The following is a 13,978-nucleotide window of genomic DNA, read 5'->3' on the forward strand; positions in this document are numbered from 1 at the left end:
CTTTCGTACTTCAAATGTTTTAAGCCCAACTTATTGTTATGGTTGGTGCAAAGTCAGCCAGATGTTTAGACTGGATTTGGCATTCTTATCCCACTTATTGAGTCTTTTCCAAGGACCTGGGAGAGGGAGATGTTCTTGTTTGATGGTATTAAAGGTGTCATCAGCAGGATATAAGTTCCACGTAATACTGCCTTTTGCAATTGACTGTGCTTTTGTCAATGCCAATGATGTTCAAGTACTACTCCAGATGTTTTGGGATTATACCCAAGCCACCTATTACTACTGAAAGTTACTGAATAAATCAATTACTTTGAATATAAAGGAGTTCTTTAGAAAGAATTACCATACATTTGTACCTAAAGGCAAAATAATGTCTATTTATATGCTTCTAAATGTTTTGATGGCCATTGCCTATTTTCATATTACTTGCTTGCCACCCCTGATTCTCAAACGGCAATAATTTGATCAATTTTGCTGGTTAATTCATCAGATTTAATTCCACAAAAAAGGTGCTTTGGAGCACAGAGGTGTATGATTGTAACATCTATTTGCAATTCTTTAAAACACTGCATCTTTGGGGGTACCATGCAGCTGATTGAATGAATTGCAAACAGCTGCTACATTTGGGTCCCCATGCATTCCAAAGCAACTGTATGGAACTGAACCTGAAGCATTACATCATTATACTTGTTGGCTTTCATTGTGAATTAGTCTATATTTTGTTTTGGGGTAATATTTTCAATTTTTAAAAAAGATTATATGAGCAGCTCAGGCAATGCTACAAAAATAACAAACTAAGAGTAGTGATAGAATGATTAATTCCAGATGAGCCAAAAAATAATAATAGTAGGTTACAGAAACATTTTGACACTGTTACCAATGGGGGGAGGGGTGTTAAATTATGTTTTTAAGGATCACTGACCTAGGCTGCCTCTTGGGTTTTCTTGAAGGGGATGCATATAAATGCAATTTATAAAATGTGCATGGGGTATAATTTTTTTTAATGAAAACAAGAGATGCTTCTCCAACAAACTCAAATCGAAATATCAATGTTGCAAAATACCAGAGTGGACTAATCAATGCTCAACTTACTTCATTAGTTTTAATTTATCTCTGTTTAATATAATGAGTATTTCTGCCTGATTATTATACATTACTACATTATTTTACATGTTTTACTTGTAATATTCTACTAGGTCTTAGTGAAGATAATGTAAATTGATGATCTTCGGTTTTAGTTAACCCTTTTGGATTTTATATATCTGAAAAGATGACTGGCAGCAATGTGAGTTTATAAAAATCTGATTTTAGAATTAGCGAGTATAATTTTTGGATTTCTGGATCATTTGGAGAAAGGTGTCTAAGAGATTTACTGCTCGGATATCTTTGTTTCTTACTCTATAGGAAAAAACAATCTCCAAAGAGGAAATAATCTCTACATTACAGATTCTCCACAGAGATCATATTGCATAACAAATATATTTTCTACAAATCTTGGTTCTGGTGAAGTTCCAAAATGTTCGTGGTAACTTAATTCTTCTGTTCTCTAAATTGATTAGTCCTCTTAATGAACCATTTAGCTGTGGAAAATTACAATCTTCTCTGCTCTTAGTAATTGAAGGAAGTTCTAATTTATTTTTGCACTTTATATGGCATACTAGTAGTTCTCCTTTAGAACTGTCTTATGAAATACACTTAGAAACAGTAGATCATATTTTAAGAAATCCCCATGTAATTTTAAAATTCTGACCATTTATTTATCTGCAATTAAAACCAACTAAATGATAAAATCACTGAAGGACCTATAATTTTATGTAGATATATGCACTGTATTTTTAAAGAAACATAATGGCATTTTATTACACAGTATAACATAGGTTTTACTTAAAATACATATGTTCCTTTTGTAATAATGCTTTATACTCTCATAAACTTAGTAGTATTTTCTAATATGTTCAATTTAATTTTAAAATACAGCTCCAGACATATTATAATCCATCTCCTACCATTATAATAAAACCTTAAAAACCTCTGGCACAAGCTTAGGACATACATTAAGGCGGTGACAAAGGAGAATGCTATCCTATTATTTAGAATAAAACACAAAAGGTTGAACCCCACATTTAGAAAACAAAAGCACAGATATATTCAGAACGGAAATTAGTTCAAAAGTGATTATATTTCTATATATTCCAGGCCATGGGCCATTCTCTTCATGCTCTTTCAGTAAAGCTCTTACTGGTTTTGCTTTATCACTTTAACAAATTATAAACTATTCCTGCAAGTTTCTTTTGAATTTTAAAGTACTTGTGCATTAAGCAGAAATAAGCATGTTTAGGTAGCATTAACCTAGGGAAAATCTTTCACACTAGACACAGTAACCTCTTCCTTACCGCTAAGTGTTAATCTCTTCTGTTCCGAGCATGTTTCAGATGCCAATAACAGTTGGAGAAAGGTTGGTGAGATATTTTTTTTCATGCAACTTTATTTGACAGCAGATCTATATCATTAGGGACTAATTACTCTCTGTAATATTGCTGCCAGGGTCAGTTTCTGACAAATGTTCATTGTTGTCTTTTCAAGGGTTAAAAATTACGTTTTACTGAAATCATTATGTAGGAATCCAAATGTGGATACTCTTCTGTTTGATGTTTATATAGGAGAGTGTCTTCCTATTGAAACATTTCACTCTTCTTGTTCCAAGTGTTTAACATTTTTCAAACAAGTATTTTTCTAAAAGCCATTAAGTATCCTTTGGGACCTCATCTCAGTGCAGAATATATGGTTTGCAGATTCCTGGTATTTCCAGAGTTTGTCTTTAAAAAAAAATGCTTTCTGATAGTAGTGGAAGGTTTCTTGTGTGATCTGGGAGAGCTGCTGCTACTTAAAAATAGAAAGGTTTTAAAGGATTGTTTGCAACTATCTCCATTGCTTAAGCTCCTCTACAGAAACTCAGTCTCGAATCAACTTTATCTGAAAAACAGAGTGATGGCAATATGGAAGATAAAAGTAGTAATCGCAATATGGAAGGTAAAAATGAAGTTTCTTTCTGTAGGAAGTTTCCTTTTAAGAATCCTTGAGAAACTCCAATGTGAAATGGCTGGTTTTCTAACAAAATAAATGAATACCAAATCCTTAAAGTTGACCACTACTAGAAGACTGCATTCCAAGAGGTCAAAGTTGCATTATTTTTAAGAGGCCTTCTTAAGTAAAGAACTCAAATTATTGTGAGTTTTTGCAGACACATGAAAGGTAAAATGATTGCAGGTGAACAAAGACTTTGGATTTTATTTCAAAAAAGTGCATAGGACCACAAATGCAGAACCTCTGCTTTAAAGAGTGTTTTCATGAGATGCTAAGCTGCCCTTTTCAGATGCCATGTGATTCAGGGGAAAGACCTAGAAAAGTTCACATTTGGATTCTCTTCTCTTTCTCTTCCAAAGCACCATTTTTTTTAATCAAATCCAAAGCAATGAAGAGCCATAAAATGTTGTAAAGGAGGACTAGGGGCGACATCGATAGCAATGTTCTAATATCCAAGGGTTTTCATAAAGAAGAGTGGGATAACTTCTTCTCCATAGCACCTGAAGGCAGGACAAGAAACAATAGATGGAAACTAATCAAGGAAAGAAGCAACCTAGAACTAAGAAGAAATTTCCTGACAGTTAGAACAGCTAATCAGTGAATGCTCCAACACTGAAAGTTTTTTAAGAAGAGATTGGACAATCATTTGTCTGAAATGGTATAAGGTTTCCTATCTGATCAAGGTTCCTTCCAACTGTGTTATTCTGTTATGTAACGAAATAGGTTGTGCTGCAGAGAAATGAAAACCACTCGTTTTTAATTTCCATGCCCATTCCATTTTTTCAGTTCAAATATTCCTGAATAGGAATCCTCCTGTATACCTGATATGTTGAGACTTTCAACATTTTTGGAATAAAATCCCTTACAAAATACTGAGAAAATTTAGGAATGAAAAAGTAGAAGTATAGATTATTACAAGGACCGTTCACTTAAATGAACAGAGGCAGACAATAAATGAATACTTGTCAGAATAGAAAGTTTTAAGCAATGGGCCTCCTAAATATTTGTATTCAGATTTCTACTTTGTAACTTGATTTAGAGATGGGTAAACCCCAACAACATGGCAAGATCAGTGGTGGGTTGCTGATTCCGTTCCAACCGTACCAGTTGGAACGGGCTTGCCGGCGTCCACATGGACGTGCGCAGCGCGCACATGCGTCTTCGCACTTCTGCGAGCCTCCGCGATGCCCCAGCTGCTCAGAGCATCGTGCAGGTGCTGTGCATGCTGTGTGCATGCATGGAAGCATTGAAGATGTAAAAGGACAGTAAGAAGCGAGAGCGGGCGGGTAGGCCCTCCTGAGCACTGTACCGGAATGGTATCCAGTGCTCCGGGATGGCTCCGGTGTGCCCGTATCGGGACGTACCGCCTGCAACCCACCTCTGGGCAAGATGCTTTAGGAGAATTTCATCAAGTAAAAATAAAGACAAATAAATATGTAAACAGTACTAGCAGGTTCAGTAATCCTACCATGGCTGCAGATAAAAGGGACATTGAAACTATACTTGATGGTTCAAAGTTAGTCCAGGGCACAAAGCAAAGAGAACAAAAATGAAAGAGCTAATTTATCCATCAAGATTTATACAAATAAAGTTTTGCAACCACATCTGCAACATTCTGTACCATTGTTGTGTGCTGCAGAATTGTAGATGGGAGAGAGGGAGGGAGAGAGAAGAAAGGAAAGAAAAAGAGAAAGAATCATAATCATTAGAAGTAAGAGGAATGCGCTAATGAAGGCGAAACTTTGGACTTGATTTTAGGAGAAGAAAAAGATTGAGGAAGAAAAGCAATGATTTACAAATAAATATTTGCATGTAGTAAATTGCTGGAATCTTCACCCTCAAATGATCAGAACCAGGATCAATCAATTAATTAAATTTTTATCCTGCCTTTCTTACTTTATAAGTAAGTGAACATACCTAACTCTCCTTTCCCCTCCTATTTTTCCCCACAACAGCAAACTTTGTGTTGAGAGATAACAGTAATCACTACCTTAAAGTCCTCCCAGCCGGCTTCATGACTGAAACAGGATTAAAACTCAGTCTCCTGGTTTCTAGACTAGTATCTTAACTACATCAAAGTTCAAACTGGAATTCTAAGAAATTTAACATGAGCCCTCAAGAAATACTTTTAGCCAATTATTATTAAACCTGCTGCTGCAGACGTGGTGTTCACAAACAGAAATAATTTTAAAGGACAGATTTTAAAATCATGAAGGAAAAAATAATCTGCGTATTGGACATGATTCTTTATTACCCTCACGTCTCATTTCTGCATTTGGCACAAGTATCTGATTGTCTGTGATCTTGGACTACACAGTATTCTGAAAAAATGATTGATGATGATGATGATGATGATGATGATGATGATGATGATTCCAATATATTTTCAGAGGCTATACCCTAATGCATCTTATGTAGATATGACAGTATGAGTGAAGTTGTCTAGTGGATTTAGATCAATTAAATTTTGTCCACACTAAATCATCCATCAGTGAATTTCATCATGTTGCAATAACAATCTAGTGCACAATTCAAAGGAGCATTATTGGATCATGCTTGTTGAACCTACTGTACTTCGCTTTACATGGGAGATCATACTAAATTGGAGAAGCTAAGATAAGTACAATTTCTATGAAAAGTGTTTCAACAAAATTATTCTTGTTGGGATTTGTTTTCCTTGCAGATTAAAAGATAATACCATCTTTTAAGGTTTTCTATTCAGTTAAGTCTGTCCATTTTATTTCAGTTCTTGTGATACAAAATTGAAAGAGAAATGAAACCAGGTACCTTCAAAATGCATGTTGTTGTTGTTTTAATGTCCAGAGTTCATAATGGAAAAGCATCAGAATACTTTTCTTTTTTCTTTTCTTTTCTTTTCAGAATGAGATTAAAATAAGAATAGTTGGTTTTTTAAAGGACGTTACCCTTGCAAAGTTTCAACAGAACATATTCCCAGATTTGTCCGCAATATATTTTTTGAAATAATCTCTCCCTACCACTTTTAATCTCTGGTAAAGGCTCTAAAACTGGCAAAGGTGGAAAAAAAGAAAAGAGGACAACCAGCAGTAAGGTGAATGAATTTAGTCACAGCGGAGATGAATGCACCACCGGGAAACTTGAAACAACAGGTTAAGGATAAATCTGCTTGGGGGAAAAAATCTATGCTAAGGTTGATAAGATTCAAAAACAAGTTGATGGCATGTAATCAACTAACCTTTTAAAGCAATGAATGCAGGGATAAGAAAGGAGAGAAGAGCAGCCTCCATTTTGCCCAATAAAGAGCTCAGGTTGTGACAAACCATAACTCTGTGTCCAAAACAATCTTTAAAAAATAAGCTCTTTTACACTTCCTTTATCAAACAATACATAAAAAGAGCATTAATTTGTGCTTGTAGAATGAGGTCGCTTGATCCCTGGGTTTTGTGAGGTGCCAGAACTGGCAGAACAAACTGGCAATCTTGGTCTGTGCTTAGAAGACCCAAGTTATTTTCTCTTGAGATTTCCCTGTTTTGAAAAAAGGCAAATGGGTTGACCGACTGCAGGTTCATTTTCTGCACCAGGGGTTGTATTCCCAGTCCGAATGAGAATATGTGGTTCAAGATTCATGTATGGTAAATCTTCCTCAGATCTTTTCTTTCCCCTAGCTACAAAAGCCCGTGCATTCATTAGGGTTAAGCTCAGGCCTTTTTTCCTCATTTTACCTTTTTTTTTTACTTTTTCAAACCACAGAGCTATATTTAAAAATCAAAATGCAGGTTTGACAGACAGACAGCAGCCTGTGTGTGTTTTTCAGAAGTGGACACTTCATGCTTATTCATGCACAGGATATGGAATTCTTAGCATCTTTGACTTGAAACAAGGAAACCTCCCCACAATAAAGACCTGATCTTGGGAAGACAGCCACGCAGGCAATTTCCAACACAGAGGATTGCTATTTGATGTCATGGGGAGTCAGGAGTTGCCATGGAATCCATTTGCTTCTAAACCAGCTCCTCCTGCTGGAATACTTTCTCATTATCATTTCTGCCAGGAGCATTAAAAAGAGCCAAGAGGAAGAAATGCTGGGGTAGAGCAAAGTCACTCATACATCTGGAATGAGTGTAGAAATCTAAAATCTACATTCAGAGCTAGTTCCCAGCTCCAGGTCAGAAGAATGCAAATGGCAAATGTCCTTTGAAGTCTTGTAAAATCATTATTCCAAAACTTATAATAATGCAAAGCATAAACAATAGATTATGCCAGATGCAATATTCATTTTCTCAAGAGAATGTCCTCTGAGATGGCCTAGACTTTTGTTCCCATTTTAAAGCTGGGGAACTGAGGTTGGAAAGCAATGGAAAAAACGCCAGGGTGGGAAGTCACATTTGTCCTATTTGTGGTTGTTTAACCATAGTTACATAATGATATGGCATACTATTCAATAGTCTGTCACATTTATTTGCATAATAGCCATGATAAGAACAATGCATTGTCTGTGATTGGGTCAAAATCTCCCAATAAAATAAAGCCAGGTTTCTTAAGTTTCCACTCAGCAACATTTTCCATTCCGAGGAGCATTTTTTTTATCATCATCCCTCTGGACAATTTACACAATTAGAATTATTTAGCTTTAACATTGAAATTAAATCCCAGCTTCTTGAACTTGGAGACATTGGGAGTGTAATTCAGAAGATATCAGGTACTTTAAAATACTATACTATTAAAGCCCCTGGGACCTGAAAACAGTTTTTGATAGTTTAATGTCTACAAAGATTATAAAGTATAATTAAAATGGGGTTCCAAATTGGAAACCAGCTGAGGAGGGGAAGGATTACATCCTAGGCTTGCTGTCTGGAAGTTCAAGGGTCATCTGAAGCTGTAGACATCTTCCAGAGTTGTTCCATCAAGGAATGATAAAAACAATTTTTCATTTCTCTTTCCATGGGGTTTAAAGCAAGCTTTATTCTGAAAATCCATGTGAATATATGTTATATAGCATATGTTGGAAATATTTAGAAGTACTTTACAAGTACCAGTGACAAATTTAGAAGAAAATAAAGCATGAGATAATTGCACATCTCTGAATAACGTATTGACTTTGCAGCTCTTCTACAGAACACCAGATATGTTCAGTGATCATAGGCAGGTTTTTTTCTTCTGAATATATCAAGCTATGTTTTCATCCCTGTGTTGTATGTAGTGCTCCTTTTTAAGGTTTAACTGGAATGCCAAAAATAGCAGCTGCTGATGCTAGTGATATTTTTCTTCATTTTGACACTTCTCTGAAAATGCTAACCTTCAGAGCTAGATAAGATGAAATCCCTATTTGTCTACAGCCACTTATTGCCAGTTAGATTTGATATTGTGTATTTGTTAGGGAAATCAACACCCCTTCCCTTGCAATATTGACTGGGATCTATCCCTGCCATTTCTCGTAGTTGTTTACTCTCTTACTGGCTACATTCCACGTTACTTTTTATAATCACACTGTTAGGATATTTAGCAGTACACGTCATATTGCTTCACCTAACTTCTCTTTCTGTCCCATACATACATCTATCCACTGCACACAAGTAACTATTACGGTACCACTGCAATATGCCCTTAAAAGATAGTTTTGCAAAGCAATTAGGCATATGACTGTTAGAGCCCGAAAAGGAGAAATAAATATTTCTAATAATAATGTGTTTGATCATTGTGAGTCACTCAGAGCCATTAGAAAACAGAAGGCATAGAAGTTTAATAAATCATTATTATCCTCATCTCAGAAGACCCATATCCCTGTACCTGCTTGTTAGAGCGCTCAGGTTTGTGTATATTTCTCACTAGTTAATAAAAAGAAGGATGATAATGCTGGAGAAAAGGAAAAGAGTTTTAGCATATCTAACAGGGAAGGCAACACATTCACTAGAAATGTGACAAACCCAGGATGGAATCAATGCTCCAGAAACCACATTTGTAACAGCAATCTCTTTTGCCAACAGGAGGAGGAGTGAATAGCGTTTAAGTCAAGAGAGGGGATGTGGTCTGAATCTTTAGTTCAGTGGGGCTTATTATTAGGAAAGGGTTGCCTATCAGGATTGTAATCTGGCAGTGCAATTTTGTACACATCAAATCAAAATATCATTCTACTGAATTCAACCTATTTCTTGGTTAATGGGAAAAGAACTCCAGTCACATTTGAATCATCCTCACTTACCCAAAGCTTGTACTTAAATAAATGAGTATTTCAATCCCAAATCCCTTCTCACTTTGATAGTATTTCCAAAGAGCCTGGTGCAATGTGTTGGCATACACACATCTTTTAAGTTCCTACCTTTTAAATTAAGAAAACTATATTTTGTTTTACTTGTGGTTTTATTAGAGTTCTAGAATTGTTATGAATTGTTTTCTATTCAATCAGAAAAGTGAGCTATATATACAGTAAAATAGGGGAGAGTCCATTTCTAAAAGGGATTAGAATGAGGTTCCCCAATAGACTGTAATATAAATATTCCACTTTATTTACTATACAAAGACAAGATTCTAGAAAAAAGTCTAAGCATCCTGGTATCTTCCAGATATTATGTATATTGTTGGGTGTGCTCCCATAATTCCTTGCCATTGTTTATGCTATCTGGAGCTTATAGGAATTGAAGTCTAAAATATTTGGACATTGCCTTATTCTTGTTTTTATGTTTTATGGTGACCTGTTCAAACTAAGCAATTTAATTTAAAAAAGAGACAATAGTAGTATCTAAAAAACAGATTATTTTATCCTAAAGAATATGCTGCAGAAGATAATAGTAATTTGATTAGTTTACACCACAATTAACAATTATGATTAAATGAATCAGTGAAGACATTAGAATTTTTCCCTATTGGTTCTGTGGGCGTGGCGGCTGGAAGGGGCAAACAAGTGAGCGGCCAGAAGGAGTAGGCAACAACTGGGCAGGCAGACAACCGGGAAGCTGAGGGCGAGGCCAACCGGGGTGGTTTTTACTGGTTCAGTGAACTGATTCAAATCAGTCCTACCAGTTCGCCTGAACCAGTCCAAACCGGTCGATTTTCACCCCTGAAATGAATTACTGAAAGCCAACCAGACTGTTTCCAGTAGAGCAGGTTAGTAATTGCATGGACACATCTATGAAGTTTTCTTGACTTGCCATTTCTGGTTTTAAGAAATTTGGCAACTTCTGGTCCAGCCTACAGTCTGGCAAGTTTTTTTATGGTCTCCTATCAAGTATTAGTCAAGTCCAAACCTACTTAATTTTTCAAGATCAGCAAAGGTTGGTCAGGTTCTGCCAACTACATGGGTTATCCTGAGTTGTTAGATAGGAAATCTGTTCAAATTCACTTTACTTGGGCATTTTCACTTTATATAGAGAGCTCACCATAACTCAAACACATATTGGTAGTCTGGAGGTATAGTTAACTGAGCCCTCAATAGAGGATGAATCCAGAGTATTCTCAGATATTTCCTTTGAATCCAGTTCTTCCATTTGTGGAAGTATGTTTTGTACATGTTAGCTTGTCACATGAAGATATTTCCCACTTTACTTCAACAAGGTGACATCAGCGGTTCGCCACAATACTAAATCCTGCACCAGAAGGGCACTCTGTAATTTGCCCTTTCTCCAAATCAAGTCCCAAAAGAACAGAATGGAGAACTCCCATTTCCTCAAAATACCTGTAGGCTAACTGTTTAGTTTCACACTGGATCCAAATCTTGGTTTGAAGCAGTTTGTGAATTGCATGGATTTCTCCTGACAGGGTGACTGGGAAAATAAGCTTGCCCTGGCATAGTTTGTAGTTAAGTGTGAAGAATTTAACTAAGGGAATTCCTGGGCTAGCAGGACTCCAGGCCAGAAGTTCACTAATCATATAGGACAGAGGTCATTTGCCATTTTTTTTTACTACTGGTTTGGATGTGCGCACAACTCTTCTATGCATGCACAGAAGCCCCTGGGCAGGTGGGCGGAGCCTCCTGCCGCAGCTACTACAAAAGCAATTAGGATGGGAGAGGGGTCCCAGAGACTCAATTTATAATCCATCTAGTTCCTGTCTGTAAAGGTGGTCCACCAATAATGGATAAGCCACTGCTTCTCTTCCTGCCCAGATAGGTATTTTGTATTCAAGGACAAGTGCCCCTTTTGCAACTAGTGCTGCTATCACCTTTCTCGAGCTGATGCCTTAAACTTGGAATTACACTTCCCATTGGTCATTGAGAATACTGTGGGGCTTGCTCCCCACACCACAGCCCGAATGGATAGGTGCTGCAATCCTTATACCCCCTCCCTTCACCTAAGTGCGCCTATAGTCAGTGCGTCTCCCTTGGCTCTTTCTCCTTCCCGACACTCTCTGACTTCCCGAAGGCCAAAGGAAACCACTTATTTCGCCCTAACACGTTGACCCTGTTTCCGGCTTTCCTTCAGAGCCGGCAATGGCGGCGGGGCCTTCGCAGCCCCGGCGGGAAACTTCCCAGCGGCCATTGGGAATCCCCTGCTGCCAACAGGCTTGGAAACAAGGCCAACCCGCCGGCCTCGGAGAGATTTTAAGCGTAGTGTTTACTTCAGAATAAACGTATTCTAGGCCGCTTTGCACCTGCAGATTTGTTCCAGGGCTGAGTGGCGCTAAAAGAAGGGCGGGGGGAACCTCGACGATGTCTCGCCACAACCACGGCCGGCTGTGGAAACGCTAGAAAGCCCGCGTGGGGAAACGGCTTTTAAGACACCGACCCATCCCACCTTCTTGCTCCCCCGCGTGTTTGCCGTGTTCTTCCCTCGCATCCCCCCTTCCCCCGTGTGTTTACCGAGAAGAATGGCTCCGGCCTGACCTGCGGCTTTCAGATCGGGGAAGAGAGTTTTACTTCTAGGGAGGCCCGGCGTTACTTCTCCCTCCGGTTCCTCTGCCCTCAAGCCTCTCTCTTGACTTGGGAGGACGTCGGCCGCTGGGCGACTTTGGAGGTGTTTCGACGCCGGAACGTGCCCGATTTCTCCTTAGGGATTCAGAATAAGAATTCCCGGCAAATCTGGATGGGACAAGGACAACTTGAAACGTTGCTTCGGCCCCGCCGTTCTCCCCCGTTTCCTATACACCACTCGATTCTGCTTTCCTGACGGTTTCATTTTTGCAGAGGGTTAAAAAAAAGATTGCTAACAGACGGAACGTAGCCGAGATTTGTTTACATTTAGCGTGGGCCGTAAACTGCCAAGATGCTGTCAGATGCTAATCGTTTATTTATTTACTTCTTGCATTTGTGTTTCGGATTTGCTTCTGAGAGGCTCGAGAGACCCGACCGAAGAGTCTCCCTTTTATTCGCACAACAGTTTTGGGAACTCCGCTCTGGGATCCAATAGGTTTTTAATCGGTCTCTCCGAACCAGAGCCAACGCTGCAATACACTGACTCGTTAACGCTGCAATACACTCTGTTTATTAGAAATCCCGTGAAGACAAACGAACGGGATTATAAACATGCATTAGGACACACTGTCGATAAAAAAAATCGTACTTTCAACAAGTGGCTCTGAAATCCAGCCATCAGTACTTTAGTTTAAAAAAAGAAATCACAATTGAAAAAATCGGTTGATCAACTGCGTTCGACTTGAGAGTAGGAACACTTGTTACATCCACACGATGGCATTCTGACTTCAGGTCTTTGAAAGAACAATGAATGTCACAGCCGAAGTAGTAGGGAACATCTTTAATATACGTCTGTGGCTTTTAACTTACCTTCTCTCCAAAAACTCACAGTATCGTTTAGGGAAAAGAACCCCGCTCTCCCAATCTTACATACACCATTTACACGATCTGATTCACGTAGTGTTTTTACCGTGGGTTCTTGAATAAGTCACATTTCCTTGGGTGCAAGCACGGTGAGCCACAAATCACGTGTCCGGGTTTATAAAATATCTTAAGCCGAAACAAAACATTATGGCTTAATGTGTGTGTAAAGCAGATCCTACACGCGCGCGCCCGCGCGAACACACAGTTTTCAGGTGTTCACGAGCGAGCCGGGCCGAAAGGGAACCATCGCTTCTTGTTCTCACTTAATGGGGTATAATTTTACTTGGCGCTGGTCAACACCAACGCATTCGGAGAACATATGCACCTCACCTCAAAAGGCATCCTTCCGCAATTTCTAAATCTATCAGCTGTTGTGTAAAACAAATGCCGGAGTAAGGGAAAGGAATACCTTTTGAAGCTACTCTGCGTGGTAAGCAGGCTGGCTCTCATCAAGAACCTGGATCCTCGAAGCGGTGCAAAACTCACGAGGGTTTTGAGCCTTCTTCAAACCTCCTTGGACCGGGCCTGTGGCCGTCCACTCCCTTCAAAACCCGAGCAGATAATATTTTGAACTCACACATCAGACAGGAAAATTCACTACAATATTTTGCACTAGACTTGTGTTCGGAGACGCTACATTTCCTCACGATCAAGGCGATCCTGTACCCATGCAGGAGAGCATGCGAAGATTCATATTCAGCCACAAGACAATGCGGTTTATGCGCATGCATGTGCGAGGGTACATTGGTCTTCGGATTTATTTATTTATTTATTTATTTTAACAATTCGAGCGAGATTTGAACGGACGAAGGCGAAGGAGCATTTTGGGAGATTTGCAGCGTTGCAAAAGCAAAACGATTAGGTTTTTGCAACCTTGCCGTTTGAAAAAACAATGTCGGATTGAAACCCTGCATACTTAGCGAGAATCAATCGCATTCGATTCAGTGAGATTTTCCCCCCAGGAACAAGCAGCTCTCACGAGTTGGCTGAGATTCTGACTCCAACTTTCCAGTACTGCATGTCTTTCTAACCGGGATCGCTACTCTCCTACCTTCTGCTTTTAAAGAGGGATAAAGTGTGTATGAAAGAGTTTGGCTGTTCTGTTGACCTGAACCTCAGTTTCTGCCAACACAGATTTTTCATTTTATA

Source organism: Thamnophis sirtalis, unplaced genomic scaffold (assembly GCF_051295495.1).
Source record: "Thamnophis sirtalis isolate CommonGarterSnake01/CBP01778 unplaced genomic scaffold, rThaSir2_p1.2 scaffold_6, whole genome shotgun sequence".
Lineage (NCBI taxonomy): Eukaryota > Metazoa > Chordata > Lepidosauria > Squamata > Natricidae > Thamnophis > Thamnophis sirtalis.